We start from the raw sequence: 14,181 nt of genomic DNA, 5'->3' as shown, positions 1-14,181 counted from the left end.
ATTGTGAGAATGGGCTCTAACCTACATAAGGGACCTGGCACATAGTAGGTGCACAATAAGTGGCAGAGACCATCAGATTGGCCATGCTAGCACTTGATTCCATCTGTTTTAGATTTCTGGGAGGAGGCTGTCCAAAGTAAAGGGACAGGTATAGAAGAGAGCTGGGTTCCATATCTGGCTCTACAGTGGATTTGGGAAGCCCTTGCCCCTCTCTGGGTCTCTGTCTCCCCACCACTAAGGGGCTTCCTAGTCCTGTGAACTATATGTTCACCAAGGGATAAGACCAGATCTTCTCCTCCTATCTCTACCTCTGGAACGGAGCATAGGTCAGATACACTGCAGCTGCTCAAAGATACCTTAGCAGGTTGACCATGTCCTCTGCTAATCAACGAGGCCCAGAGAAATGGCGGCAGCGAACTCAGTACTCAAGTCCAGCTGTGTGTGAGAGATGACATATGTTATGTCATGTAACGGTTACGTTGAATCAGTGAGACTCAAGAGTATAATCAAGAAGAAACTTTCCCCAGTCATTCTGTAGGGCTGAATCCCTTCCATCCTGTGTGATGAAAACTTGAACCTGTTCCATGACTCTTCTCTCTTCTCTGAGGTTAACCGAAGTTCTCCATTTATTTTAAGTCACAAAGCATCATTTCTTCTCAATAATTAACACGTCTTGTCCAGTGTGCTGTTCTTACCACTATTAGCAATAACAGTAGTAATAAACTTCAGCCTTCATTTAAGGGTAACACTTTTCCTCACTACCCACTGGGACCTGGAACTGCTGCTGGTCAGTCTCTTTTCTTTTTTAATCTAGATTATTCTTTCTCCTTCCTCATCTTGCTAACCTTTGGGGATTTTTTTTTTCCTGAGGAAGATTTGCCCTGAGCTAACATCTGTTGCCAATCTTCCTCTTTTCACTTGAGGAAGATTTGCCCTGAGCTAACATCTGTGCCAATCTTCCTCTATTTTGTATGTGGGGCACCACCACAACGTGGCTTGTGACAAGTGCTGTAGGTCTGTGCCTGGGAACCGAACCCAAGCTGCTGAAGAAGAGCATGTTGAACTTAATCACTAGGCCACGGAGCTGGCCCCACCAATGGGGATTTTTGATCTCTCCATTGTCAGGGGCAGAGGGAGAGAGAGAAAGAAAGGATAGGAAAGCTCTTACCTGACTGGTATAAACTTGAAGCTACAATGTTGGTGCTCTCTGGGCTTGGCAGGCATACATTTTTGTGGGAACTTTGGAGAAAATCCATCCCCTGCCCCATACAGGTGACCCCTTGGTGTGGGTAAGTGCATTTCTAGTCCAGCTGGCTGCTCCTGACCCCTTCCCAGCCGCTGGCGTCTGCCAGCACCACCAACCTCTTTCTGCTGAAGTCTTTCCTCCTAGATGGTCCTCTGACAGGGTCTAGGATGACCTAGATCATCTCCAAGTGGTCCAGCTCTGGTTTAGAGAAAACAGAAATTGCTTGATAAACTCTGAGAACGCAGTTTGCCACCTGTGCAGCGACCTCCCTTTGCTCTCCTATGCTGGAAGAGCTGGTCAGTCAAGTTCTTGCCCTTTAGATTTAGCAGCAGGAGTCAGATTCCAGTGCACTGTAGCCCCCAAATATAGGAAAGCATCAAGTTCTCCAACTATCCCATTACAATCAATTTTCCCAGGCTTGAATTATGGGAGGGAGTGGATGAAGATGCGCAATGTACTTATAGCTCTTTCCAGAAATCCCCTCTCTAATCCCTGGCTGTGGGCTTGGCCTCTCCCAGGTCTTTTATATGTCAGAGGTGGGTGGTCAGCAAAGAACCACAAAGGCAGTTTTCAACACCACCTTTTGCCGCCCTCGCATGGTGGTCCGGCATCTCACTTGGGGATGTGTTATCCATTATCGTGGGGCCTCACATAAAGTCTGAACTAACGTAGTTAAACTTTAAGGTTCTCTTTCGCATTTTAAAAAATTTTCAAGGCAAAACTTTGAGGTGGATGTTGCTATCTCCATTTAATGGATGAGAAAACAGGTTCAGAGAGCCTGAGAAACTAACTCGAAGGCATACATCTAGTTGAGGTTGAAAACCGGGTTAATCAGATTCCAAACCTGAGTTCTTCCCACTCTGCTGTGAAGACTGAAGCTTTACCTCTGTAGCTGTTGGAGGACGGCAGAAGGTTTGAGAGCCCATGATACAGCCGGCAAGAATGTGAGCAGGGGCATCAGTATCAAAATCACGGGTGATTGTCAGCTACGTATTAATCTTAGAACGTGCTCCTACACATGAACTCATCTGACGGGCAGTCGTCCAGGACAAAATCCTTCCCGATGTCCAGGGAATGCCTTTGGAAGAATTGGCAAATAGACAGTCTCTCCTCTGCTTTACCCCAACATCAATTCCCTCTTCCCAATTTCTCGCCAAATCTTTTACTTATTTTTTTCTGCTTTTTCACTTCTTCTGTTTATTATATTGGAGAGAGACTCTCCATTGACGTGACCTTTATCCTCACCAACACCACATATTTAAAAAGTGTTAAATTGCTTTTAGAATCTGCTTAATCTTGCTGATCTCTGTGTTTGCAACAGTTCTCAGTAAATACTGCTATTCAGTAAAGTTTAGCTGAATTAATTCATTGGCTGAGCACAGCTCATTTGAGAGTGGGCTAGGAGCTGAGGAAGGAGAATGAGAGGTAAAGAGAATGTGGGCCTAACGGGGGCTGTCACAGCAACCGATGACTGCTCAGCTCAGAGTCCTGACTCCCTGGGAGATCCCGGATGAGTTATCCTCTGTCAGCTTCAATTTTCTCATCTGATGGGGGGAGAGAAGTGTCCCTGTCCTGTCAGCCTCACCAGGAGCGTGAGATGAACCTCAGACAAGATCATAGCTGTAAAAAGGAATGAAAAAGTGTTGACTGTGTGGGTTTGGTCTGGGAAAACAAAACTGATTCAGCCTGAGTCTCCTCCAACAGTGGGCTGGCATACCCCGGAGAACCACCGTGGCCTGTGCAAGTCGCAGACAGAGGCCTCTACTTTCTGGGATAAATTATCCACCAGGCAGAGGCGTCAGGGCTGTCTGCTCCCTGTCTGGCCTCCTCGGCCATCTCACTTTATGAGATGTAAATCCCCAAGACGCACTGGTCATTTTTAATCTTCATCAGTGTTTATTTTTAAGTCTTGTCCCCCTTTTTCTCAATCTCAGAGGCTGCTTGCTATTTTATAGGGTTACGGGCCAGGAGGGTAGAATGCAGCCACAAATCTTACAGCTCTCCCTGCCGAGACGGTGGGACAGAGGAGTGAGCCGTAGTGTCTGAAGTGGAGATGCCCCAAGAAGCCTCAGCCAGGCTGGAGGGTTGGCCTCGGGGGCCCTTCCTAGGCAGTGGATCTGGGATTTGCTCTTGGTGTGCCCGGGCCTCAGGGTTCAGGCTCAAGAGGGACCAAGGAGTGCTGTTCTGGAGAGGACACTTGGCATGATATTGGACTGAGCTCCATCTCATCCAGCTGGGTGGGGTTGACCAAGCTACTGGCTGTCTCTTAGCCTCATGTCCTTCTCCTTTAAAATGGAAATGACAACAACTACATCACAAAGTGATGGTGAGGCTCAACCGAGATGACCCAGGCCAAGGTGGCCGGCACGTCACCTGGCCCACGTGAGGCGTTCAGTGCTCAGCAATTTCCTCCTCTCTTAAGCGGCCCTGGATTGCAAAGTGAGTTTATCATCTGATCTTCCTCTAGAGCCTCTCGAATGTGAGTTCCTTGAGCTCAGAGACTTTGTCTGGCTCAGTCACCCCACGATGCACAGCACCTGGTGTACTGCTTGACGTATTATCTGTGCTCAGTAACTATTGGCTGAATGATGAATGAAACCAAGAGGAGTTTTCATACGAAAGAACATTGCCACAGAGACGTGCAGACGTTCAGAATGAAAGGACTTTAGAACAGCGTGCAGCTCGATGTTTCCACTATTGAAAAGAAGTCCTTAGGTTCGAGGAGGAGAAGGGACTTGCCCAGAGTCCACCAGAAGCTCAGGGCAGAGCTGGGGCTGGACCCCAGGCCTCTATTCCCATCTGCGGTTCTTCACAATACTGTTAGTCGTCTTTTTAAGGTGGAAGAGAGAGATAGAGGACCAAGTAAAAGACAAACCTCAGAGAAGGAAAGAAAGCATTTCTGCTCAGGTCCGGTGAGAGAGGGAGACAGAGACTCAGGAGTGACACTGACAAGGAAGTAAATCCCAAACAGACCGTGTTACATGATGGCCAGCCTGAGTGTCTTCAGCGCACTCAGAGCTCTGCCCTTCCTCTGTGGCTCAGCAGTGCACTTGACCCTTATCCACGAGAGTCACAGGATAGAGCCACATTGGTGGGGGTGGGGAAGCTTCAACTTCCCCCAGAAGCCAATCCCCATGGTCTGTTCCAACCTGGCTAACGAGACCTTGTTTTGCCCATAACCTACACAATGATGCTACTGCTGCCTCCACTATCCTAGCTAATAACACTATTATTACTACAAAAGTTAATAGCTTTTGAAGGCTTATAATGTGCCAGGCACTGTCCTAAATAGTTTACGTGTATTAACTCAGTTAATCCTCCAACCACCCCCATCTTACAGAGGAGGACAACGAGGTTAAGCAATCGGATTGTAAGATCAGCCCGTTAGGAAAGGCAGGAACTGGCCGTAAAAGCCCAGACATCCTGCTGGGATTAAAAGCCCGGCACTGTCAGCCCCCGGGTCTCCCTCTTGCTCGGCTCCTCCTGTCCATTTAGATGTCACTTTGCTTCCATTGAATCTGCACAGATTCTTCCACTTTATTCCAATGTGCTTTGACCACTTCCCACTCCTCCATGTCTGCAAATATCCTCAATAACATGTTGTTCCAGGCCCTGTGCTAGGGGCTGGGGATACAGCTATGAGAAAGGTGCCTCCTCATGGGGAGGCTGACATTCAGAGGGAACACTGTAAGAATGTGTTTTGAGTACTCAGGAGAAGTACAACCCAAGCAAGTGGGCGGTCAGAGCAGGATTCGCAAAGGAGAGGGAGACAGTTGAGCTGGTCCTGAGGGGAGTAAGTGAGCACCAGAGGGGACGAGGACATTCCAGCTGGAGGAACAGGGAGTGCAGACTGAGATGCTGGGGTGACATATGGGCTACTGGGGGAACCAATGGGGTTCACAATGGAGAGACCCAGATGTGAGACCGGAAAGGAACTTGGGGTCAGGTCACAAAAGACCTGAAGACTAGCTTAGGGATTGGGGCTTTATCTTGAGGCACTAGCCTGTGTGAGGCCCTCAAAAATGAGAGACCTTCCTGTCCGCCATGTTGACCGGCACATGGTGGTGCTTAGTAAACCAGCTGATTGGTTGATAAAAGCATTTGTCAAAACTTCTCCACAGTGCCAGACCGTATATTGTGGTCATTTCTGTTAAAGCCCAGCCCTGCCACAGCAGAGACAATTCTCTTTCTGTCCTCAATTTCCTCCAAGCTGGGACTTCACTGCTTCGGTCTACAGATGGTGCTCCTATCTCTGGGATGTGTTGGGCCGAGAATTTCTGCCAGCCCCCTGGGCTTCTTATGAAATCTGAGATTCAGGCAAGGCCCGTTTCCTGGCACAAGCCTCAGTCACTCCCGCTCTCTGAATCCCTCCCTGCCTTCCCACCATGTACCACAGCCAGAGGGGTCTGCAGCCAAGTTGGAGGATCAGCCTCCAACGCTCCAAACCCTGGGAGACAAGGGGCCTGGACCAGGCCTGCAGGAGGCCAGGGGTTCACCCTCACCCTTGGGAGGAAAACTTCCCGAGTGGATAGCCATGGATAGCTTTAATAACTCCGGGCCTGCTCACAGACATAGACTCTCAGATTTATTTTGCTATTTCTAGTCACTTGTAAATAAATAACACATTTGATTGGAGGTTGTTGACTTGGTTCTTGCTGCCCACCAAGGGCCTGGGAAGCCCACTGGGGCCCGACTACTCTGGGCATTCTACAAAGAAGCTTGATTGCTCTTCCTTCCATCCTGGTCTACAGCATCCTTTAGCCCTGAGGCCTGTTGCTCCCTCTTGCAGCCTCGCTCAGAGCTGGCTGAGGCCTCACTGCCTTCCTTCATCCCAGAGCCTCTAAGAGGAGGCAGAAGACACTCTAGCATCTTCCACTATCTCAGAATCATAGTATTTCAGAATCGAAAATTTCTTTAAGCCTATTAAAATCCAAGAATATTCAGGGTGTAAATTGTGAGAAAGTTGGAATTCTAAACTATCTTAAACTTAGAAATATGAAGTCCTAAAATATTAAATAAGAATATTAGGAAGTGAGGAGCTCAGCTTGTGCCTAGGCCTCTGTCCACCACTGAGGTTTAGACAAAGCTGATCTAGCCAGTCGGTGTGTGTGAGTGGAGTGGGGTTGGCCAACTGAAGCTCGGTAGTAGACAGGTAAACCTGGCCGGAGAGAGGGGAAGGGTAGTTCACTTAATTTCTTCACTGTCCTTCATATTTCCATGTACTAAATAGCCCAGCGAGAGGCACAGAAGGTGCTGTCTTCTCACTGACCAAGTGTGTTCACCGGGAGGCGTGAGATCCTATCACGAACTTGGGGCACGTGGAGCGGGAGCCTGGGAAAATCTGAGTTATTACCATTATGTAACCTCATTTATTTCCTGGAGAAATTCAATTATACTTAGAATTCTAGACTTTTATGGCTTTAGAATATAAGACTCCTAGCCTTCTAGAATTTTAGTTTTCCAGATGTTTAGACTAGAATCTGGAATATTGATATAGACTACTAGAATCTTGGAATCCTAGAATTCTGGTACCATAGCTTGAAAGGAGAGAATGTATGTGGTTCAGTCTCTTTCATAGTGGAGTAGACTGGGGTTTGGGGACAGTCCAGGCTAATGAGGACCCATTGGAGGCTATTGCAGCTTTTCTTGAGTATCATGACAGCCAAGGCTTGAGCTGGGCATAGCGAGGGATGAGGGAGGGAAAAGCAGCAGCACCCCGTTACCGTTAACAGTAGATGTATAAACAGGACTGCAAGTTAATGCTTCTCGGGGCAGCTAACATTAAAATTAAACAAGACGCCCAACCCAGTGTGCTGACTTTAAGCTGAGGAGACATAGCCTGGAGAAGGGAAGTGATTTGTCCGGTTTGGAACAACGTGTTAGCGGCAGATCAGATCTGGACACGAGTCAGTGTGTTTGGATCTCCAGCCGGTCGTTTCCCTTCCCCTGGTCTGCCTCTCCTGGACCGAGGTCACTCCTTTCATTCCTTTGACAGCTTTATGGGAAGCAGTGAGTGTATCACTGGGCTATTTAGTAAATGGAAATATAAAGGACGATGGAGAAAGGAAATGGACTGTGCGATGGGAGCTCTGGACAAAATTCATCAGCTAATTCAGGGCAAGGCTGTGGGTTTTACCCTTCTGTGGCCCGTTCAGACCAAGTCCTGTTCTTCTACTTTTTTTTTTAAAGATTGGCACCTGAGCTAACAACTGTTGCCAATCTTCTTCTTTTGTTTTTTCCTTCCTTTTCTCCCCAAAGGCCCCAGGATATAGTTGTATATTTTAGTTGTGGGTCCTTCTAGTTGTGGCATGTGGGATGCCGCCTCACCGTGGCCTGATGAGCAGTGCCATGTCCGCGCCCAGGATCTGAACTTGTGAAACCCTGGGCCACTGAAGCACAGGACATGAACTTAACCACTCGGCCGTGGGGCTGGCCCTGACCAAATCCGGTTCCTAATTGGCCAAACCTGGACCTTGGTCACAAAGCAAAGCCTCAGTCTGGTCACAGGCCAGCTCTTGACCTTGGCCAAAGCTTGAGCCTTGACTTCAACAACAAAATAAGATAAAGTATTTAGTGAGAAAATTAGAACACAGGCCATGTTTTGTACAGAGCAGAATACAGACCATTTTCTGCACTGAGCGAATGTCCTGAGTTGGGAAAAGACAGCGGGCGCTGGAGTTCCCCAGAGCAGAGCCTCCTGATTTCAGAGATGGGGGTTTCCCAGAAGAAGACTTTTCTTCCAAGCAAACTTCAGATTTTTCTGCCCCTGTGGCCGAGAAGTGACTTATCTGACTGTGAATTTGGGCAGACATTCTGGGCTTGTGGAGCTCAGTTCTGCTATTTTCTTTATCTTGGGAGGTGTCTACTCACAGGAAGTGACTGTCTGCTGCTCTATTTGGGCCCGGCCCTTGTAGGCAGGGGGTGGCTCCTGGTCTAGTGTGCTCTGCCTGGTTGGGTAAGTCTGTCTACTTATGGGGATCATTTAGCAATATTGTACCAGTCAGGAGAAGCTAACTTTTGAACCAATAGCTCTCAAATTGCACTGGCTTTAGGCAGTAAAACTTGGGTTTCCTGCTCATGTTACTGAAAAATATGGGAAGGGGGCTCTGCTCCGTGAAGTCATTCAGGATCCAAGTTCCTTCCATGATGTGGCTTTGGCATCTTCTAGAGCAGTGGCTCCCAGCCAGGGATGATTTCGCCCCCCAGGGGACATTTGGAAGTGTCTGGAGACATTTTTGTGGTCACATTGGCAAGTGGGGATGCTTTTGGCATCTAGTGGGTAGAGACCAGAGATGCCTCTAAATATCCTACAATGCACAGGTCAGCCCCTGCAACAAAGAATTATCTGACCTAAGATGCCAATAGTGCTGAGGTTGAAAAATCCTGTTCTAGGGCCTTCTTGGGGCACACCACCAGCAGAGGAAGAAAGACAGGGGAATAGAGTTACACGTGGGAAGAATTGATGAGTCTTGCCTGGAAGTGATGTACAATATTTCTGCCCACAGTGCACTGGCGAGAACTGTCACATGACCACACCCAACAGTGAACGAGGCTGGGAAATGTAGTGTAGCTGATGCCCAGGAAGAAGGGGAAGTGGATTTGCTGAGCATCTATCCAGTATCTTCCATTAGACTCATTTTTCTCCAACTTTAACCAATAACGCCTCTATCTATATTCTCTTTTATTTCTTAATCATTTGAATCGAATCAACCATGGATTCAAAAACTGACTACAGCAAACTGCTCTCCCTCTTTGGTCCTCTGTCTGCTCATCCACCACTTGGAGGTAAAAGAAATGACTCCGCAGGGCTGCTATGAGGCTTTCTCCTGCTCTATCTTTACCTACATTCTGAGAGGTGACCCCTCCTTCTGCCCCTCAGAAGAAAATTCTGAGGCACCCCATTCCAGAAAATGAAATTTCATCCTGATCACAAAACTCAGTTCTCCAAGAGAGAAGGAAGAAGTTTGCAAGTTTCAAGGGCTAGCCTGGTGATGTACTGGTTAAGTTTGTGTGCTCCGCTTCAGTGGCCCAGGGTTCGTGGGTTCAGATCCCGGGCGCAGACCTAGCACTGCTCCTCAAGCCACGCTGTGGGGGCATCCCACATCAAATAGAGGAAGATTGGGATAGATGTTAGCTCAGCAACAATCTTCCTCACACACACACACACACACACACAAAGCAGTTTCAATTTCCAAGGTTACTAAAAGCAAGATTCTGAGAAATCTCTCAGTTACTTCGAAATTTCCTTTGAAAATGAAAATAACTGCAGAAAAGGACCCTTGAGTGAGAGGTGGGACCCTCCACTCCTAGTTTCAGTCCTGCCCCTCTGTCTGTGTAGCCCTGGATACGTTCCCTCTCTGGGCCTTAGCATCACTGTTGTATAGTTGGCAGGTGACTTTCCTTCTAGATCTAAGGTTCATTGTGAGCTTATCTGCCCCTCGTATTTCTCTCTCTAGGCCCCTCCCCCACTAAGCCAACCCCTTTCTTGGCATTGGTATCCACTTGAAGAATGAGATCTTGTTTATAAAGGAAGGGGACAGCAGACATGGGTAGTTTAATGACCATCTCCCCTCCTGGGGAGCCCAGTTGGCAGAGGGAGATCCTCAGGAGGTTGTCATAAATAACCAGGCCCTCATGCTCACTTCCTCAGAAGGAAGTCTCAGTAACGATTGATGTGGTCTGTTTGGGCAAAGTTGGGAGCCCAGAATAATGCTCCCTGGCAGATCTGCTTAACCCCATTAACCCCAGCATTAACCCCAGCCCGCCTGGGAGCCAGGCCCTCGGACATCCTTGCAAGGCCTGCTCAAGAATCTCAAGAAGAGACAGAATTTCAGGTGAGGGGAGAAGTGAGAGGTCAGGCTGTGTGCACGGAGAGTGAAGGATAGACTCCAGATACGGTTCAGAGAGAAAGCCTTCTAGAGTTTCCTGTGGGATCCTTACGAGGATTTTCTTCCTCATTCTTCTCTCTCAGAACTTCCAGAACAAGACTCAGCATATGGCAGGCATCATTAAAACCTACGTGAATCGACATGACAGGTACATGATTGGAATACTTAAATTGCTTTTGGTCAAGGCTAAACAATTGTGTGATAGAAAGAACATGTAGTGGGAAAACATCAGACATGAAAGACTTGTCTGTTCTCCGTCCTCAGCAACGCTGAAGCTGAAAGGAGGAGCCGAAGAGGATGGAAGAATGTGGGGGAAGAGCCTGAGACAAAACTCTGCTGACTTCAAGATTTGGCTGACCCACGTCTTAATCCCCCCAAGAGAGACGTCATTAAAGGCTTGTTGACTTAGCTCTATGTGCAGCCTGAAGCTTTCTGAGCTTCCCCACCCACTCCCCGTCCTCCTCCTCTCCCTGGCCTGGGAGAAACAGTCAGGCTTCCTCCGTCATGCAGCTTCTCCTCCGGACTTTTCCATTTGAGCAAGAGATTGCCCTGAAGCTGCTAACAATTGGGATCAGAGACCTCCTTGCCAGGTAAATAAGCATCCCAGCCAAACCCAGTCTTCACTGCAGCTTTGAAGCACCCCGCCCCCAAGTCTGCACAAGAAGACAAGTCAGGAGAGAGGGGGAAATTTGTCATAATCTTTGTGGGAAGTGCAATGTTTATAGAGAGGGTACTTGCAACCCCCCGCCTTCTCCCTCACCTAATCTAAGTGAGAGAGGAGGTTCCAAGAGAGAACCCCTGGAGGCTGGGAGTGCCTACAGGCAGAGGGGCCTGGCAGTTCACTGTCTGGAGAGAGGCTTGCTGCGGTGCTGAATCTGCAGGCCCATCCCAGACCTGCTGTTGGAGCACAGCAGAACATGAGAGAAAGTTCTAGGAAGAGCTCGACTTCTGTCTACTGGAATGTGAGGGTGCACATGAGCCAGAGATGGATACTTGCTTTGTTTTTTAAATAGCTTTATTGAGGTATAGTTGAGCCACCGCACACATTGAAAGTGTACCATTTCAGCAGTGTTGACACATGCGTACACTCATGAAACCATCACCACAATGAAGAGAGTGAGTAGATCTGTCATCCCCAAGTTCTCGTTGTAAAAGTTTGCCCCTTTGTAAATTACTCCCATCATCCCATCCCATCCCCAGTATCCCCAGGCAGCCATCGATGTGCTGGTCCTGTAGGATCAGTCTGAATTTGCTACAGTTTTATGTAAGTGGAAGCATACAGTACATACTCTTTTTTGTCTGGCTTCTTTCACTTAGTGTAAATATTTTGAGATTCATCCATGTTGCTGCCTGTATCACTCGTTCATTCTTCCTTGTTGCTGAGCAGCATTCCACTGTATGTATATATAGCAATTTATTTATCCATTCACCAGTCAATGGAACTTTGGGTTGTTTCCATTTTGGGGCTATTCCAAATAAAGCTGCTATGTCCATTCATGTACAAGTCTTTGTTCAGACATAGGCTTTCCTATGTCCTCAGTGGAACGGTTAGATCATATGGTGGCTGTACCTTTTAAGAAACAGCCAGGGGCTGGCCCCGTGGCCTAGTGGTTAAGGTCAAGCACTCTGCTTCAGTGGCCCAGGGCCTCGCTGGTTTGGATCCTGGGCATGGACATGTCTCTGCTCATCAAGCTATGCCGAGGCGGCGTCCCACATTGCATAACCAGAGGGACCTACAACTAGAATATACAACTATGCACTGGGGGGCTTTGGGGAGAAGAAGAAGGAGAAGAAAAAAGAAGATTGGCAACAGGTGTTAGCTCAGGTGCCAATCTTAAAAAAAAAAAGAAACAGCCATACTGTTTTCTGAAATGGTCCTGCCATTTTCCACTCCCACCAGCAGTGTGCGAAAGTTCCACTTCCTCCATGTCCTCACCAACACTTGGCATGTTCAGTCTTGAAATTATAGCCATTTTCCTGAATGCGTAGTGGTATCACACAGCAGTTTTAAAATGACTAATGGTGATGATCACTTTTTCGTGTGTTTATTTACCATGCATATATCTTCTTTGGTGAAATGTCTTTTCAAATATTTTTTCCATTTTTTATTGATTTCTTGTTTTCTTTTTATTAAATTTTGAGAGTTTTTAAAATGGATTTTGGATACAAGTCGTTTATCAACCATAAGCTCTGCAAATATTTTCACCTAGTCTGTAGCTGACCTTTTCATTCCCTTACGTGTCTTTTGAGGTGCAGAAGTTTTAAATTTTGAAAAAGTCTTAAATCAAAATTTTCTTTTATGGGTTGTCCTTTGATGTTGAATCTAAAAAAATTTACCTAACCTAAGGTCACACAGATTGTCTCCTATATTTTCTTCTCAAAAATATTATAGGTTTATGATCTACGTTTAAGTCTCTGATGCATTTTGAGTTAATCTTTTGTATATGGTGTGAGTTTGGGATTAAATACGCTCTTTTATAAATTTTTGCTTATGCGTATCCAATTGTTCCTTCAACATTTGTTGAAAAGACTGTCCTTTCTCCACTGAATTGCCTTTGCATCTTTGTCAAAAATCAGTTGTCCACGTAGGTGTGGGTCTCTTTCTGGCCTCTGTATTCTGTTCCCCTGATCTATTTGTCTGCTTTGATTTCAATGCCACACTTTTGATTACTGTAGCTTTATACTAAGTCTTGAAATCAGGTAGAGTTATCCCACCGACACTGTTTTTGTTATTTTAAGTCCTTTGCATTTCCACACGAATTTTAGAATCAGCTAATCAATTCACGCACAAAGGCTCTGGGACTTTGATTGGGATTGCGAGCATCTATAGATCGTTGGGAAAGAATTGGCATCAGCCGTGTGAATCTCCTGAGCCATGAACAAGGTCTGTCTCCATTTGCTTGTCATCTTTGCTTTCTCTCCCTAGCGATGCTCTGTAGTTTTCAGCGTGCAGGTCTTTCATATTTTTTGTCAGATTTATCCTGAATTATTTAGTGTTTTTGATACCTTTGTAAATGTTTTTAAAATCTTTTGTTTCTGATGATTTCTTGGTAGCGTATAGAAATACAATTAACTTTTGTATATTGATCTTACATCCTGCAATCTTGCCAAACATACTAGTTTTAGCTGACTTTTTGTGCGTCCCATTAGGTTTTCTGCATGGACACTCATATTGCCTGGGAATAAGAACAATTTTAATTTTTCCCTTTCAATTTGGATTCCTTTTATTCTTTTTCTTTAATGATTATATTGGTTAAAAAATCCAGCACAATGTTGAAAAGAAAGTGGTGAGAGTAGACATCCTTTTCTTGTTTTTGATATTAGAGTGGGAAAAAATTTAGTTTCTTAAGTTAAGTAAAATGTTAGCTATAGATTTTTTTGTGTGGATACCACTTTCAGACTGAGGAAGTTCGCTTCTGTTCCTAGTTTGTTGAGTGTCTTTATCCAGATTGGTTGGATTTTATAAGGATGTTGGATTTTGTTAAATGCTTTTTCAACATCTATTAAGAGGATCATGTCGTTTTTCTTTTTTGATTGTTAATATGGTGATTTTCATTGATTTAAAAAAATTTTAATTATAGCAAAAATAACTGGCATAAAATTTACCATCTTAACCACTTTAAAGTGCTAAGTATATTAACACTGTTGTGCAATAGATCTTCAGAACATGCATTGATTTTTTTTTTCTTGCTGAGGAAGATTTGCCCTGAGCTAACACCTGTGCCAGTCTTCCTCTATTTTGTATGTGGGTTGTATGTATGTTGTATGTGGGTTGCAGCATGGCCACCAACAAGTGGTGTAGGTCCATGTCTGGGAACTGAACCTGGGCTGCGGAAGCAGAGCGCAGTGAACTTAACCACTAGGCAACAGGACCAGCCCCAGAACCTGCACTGATTTTTCAATGTTAAATCCACCCTGCATTCCTTGGAAAAATTCCACTTGACCACAGTATATTTTAATCTTTTTTATATATTGTTGGATTTGACTTGCTAAAATTTTGTTTAGAATTTTGCAGTTGTATTTTTGAAAGATATTGGTTTGTAGTTT

The 14,181-nt window shown here is 45.9% G+C and overlaps 1 long non-coding RNA gene across 1 annotated transcript in view; it reads left to right on the top strand.

Annotated features, from left to right (window-relative positions):
- LOC123285863 (uncharacterized) overlaps window positions 1-10,520 on the top strand; it is a 46,939-nt gene extending 36,419 nt beyond the window's left edge. The window contains exons 2-3 of the long non-coding RNA XR_006527896.2: window positions 10,218-10,282; window positions 10,399-10,520. This is a non-coding gene — a long non-coding RNA (uncharacterized lncRNA). The remainder of the gene's footprint in view (window positions 1-10,217; window positions 10,283-10,398) is intronic.
- Window positions 10,521-14,181: the final 3,661 nt, after the last annotated feature.

Source organism: Equus asinus, chromosome 5, assembly GCF_041296235.1.
Source record: "Equus asinus isolate D_3611 breed Donkey chromosome 5, EquAss-T2T_v2, whole genome shotgun sequence".
Lineage (NCBI taxonomy): Eukaryota > Metazoa > Chordata > Mammalia > Perissodactyla > Equidae > Equus > Equus asinus.
The sequence above is the reverse complement of the archived record's forward strand: the minus strand, read 5'-3'. Positions and strand labels throughout refer to the sequence as shown.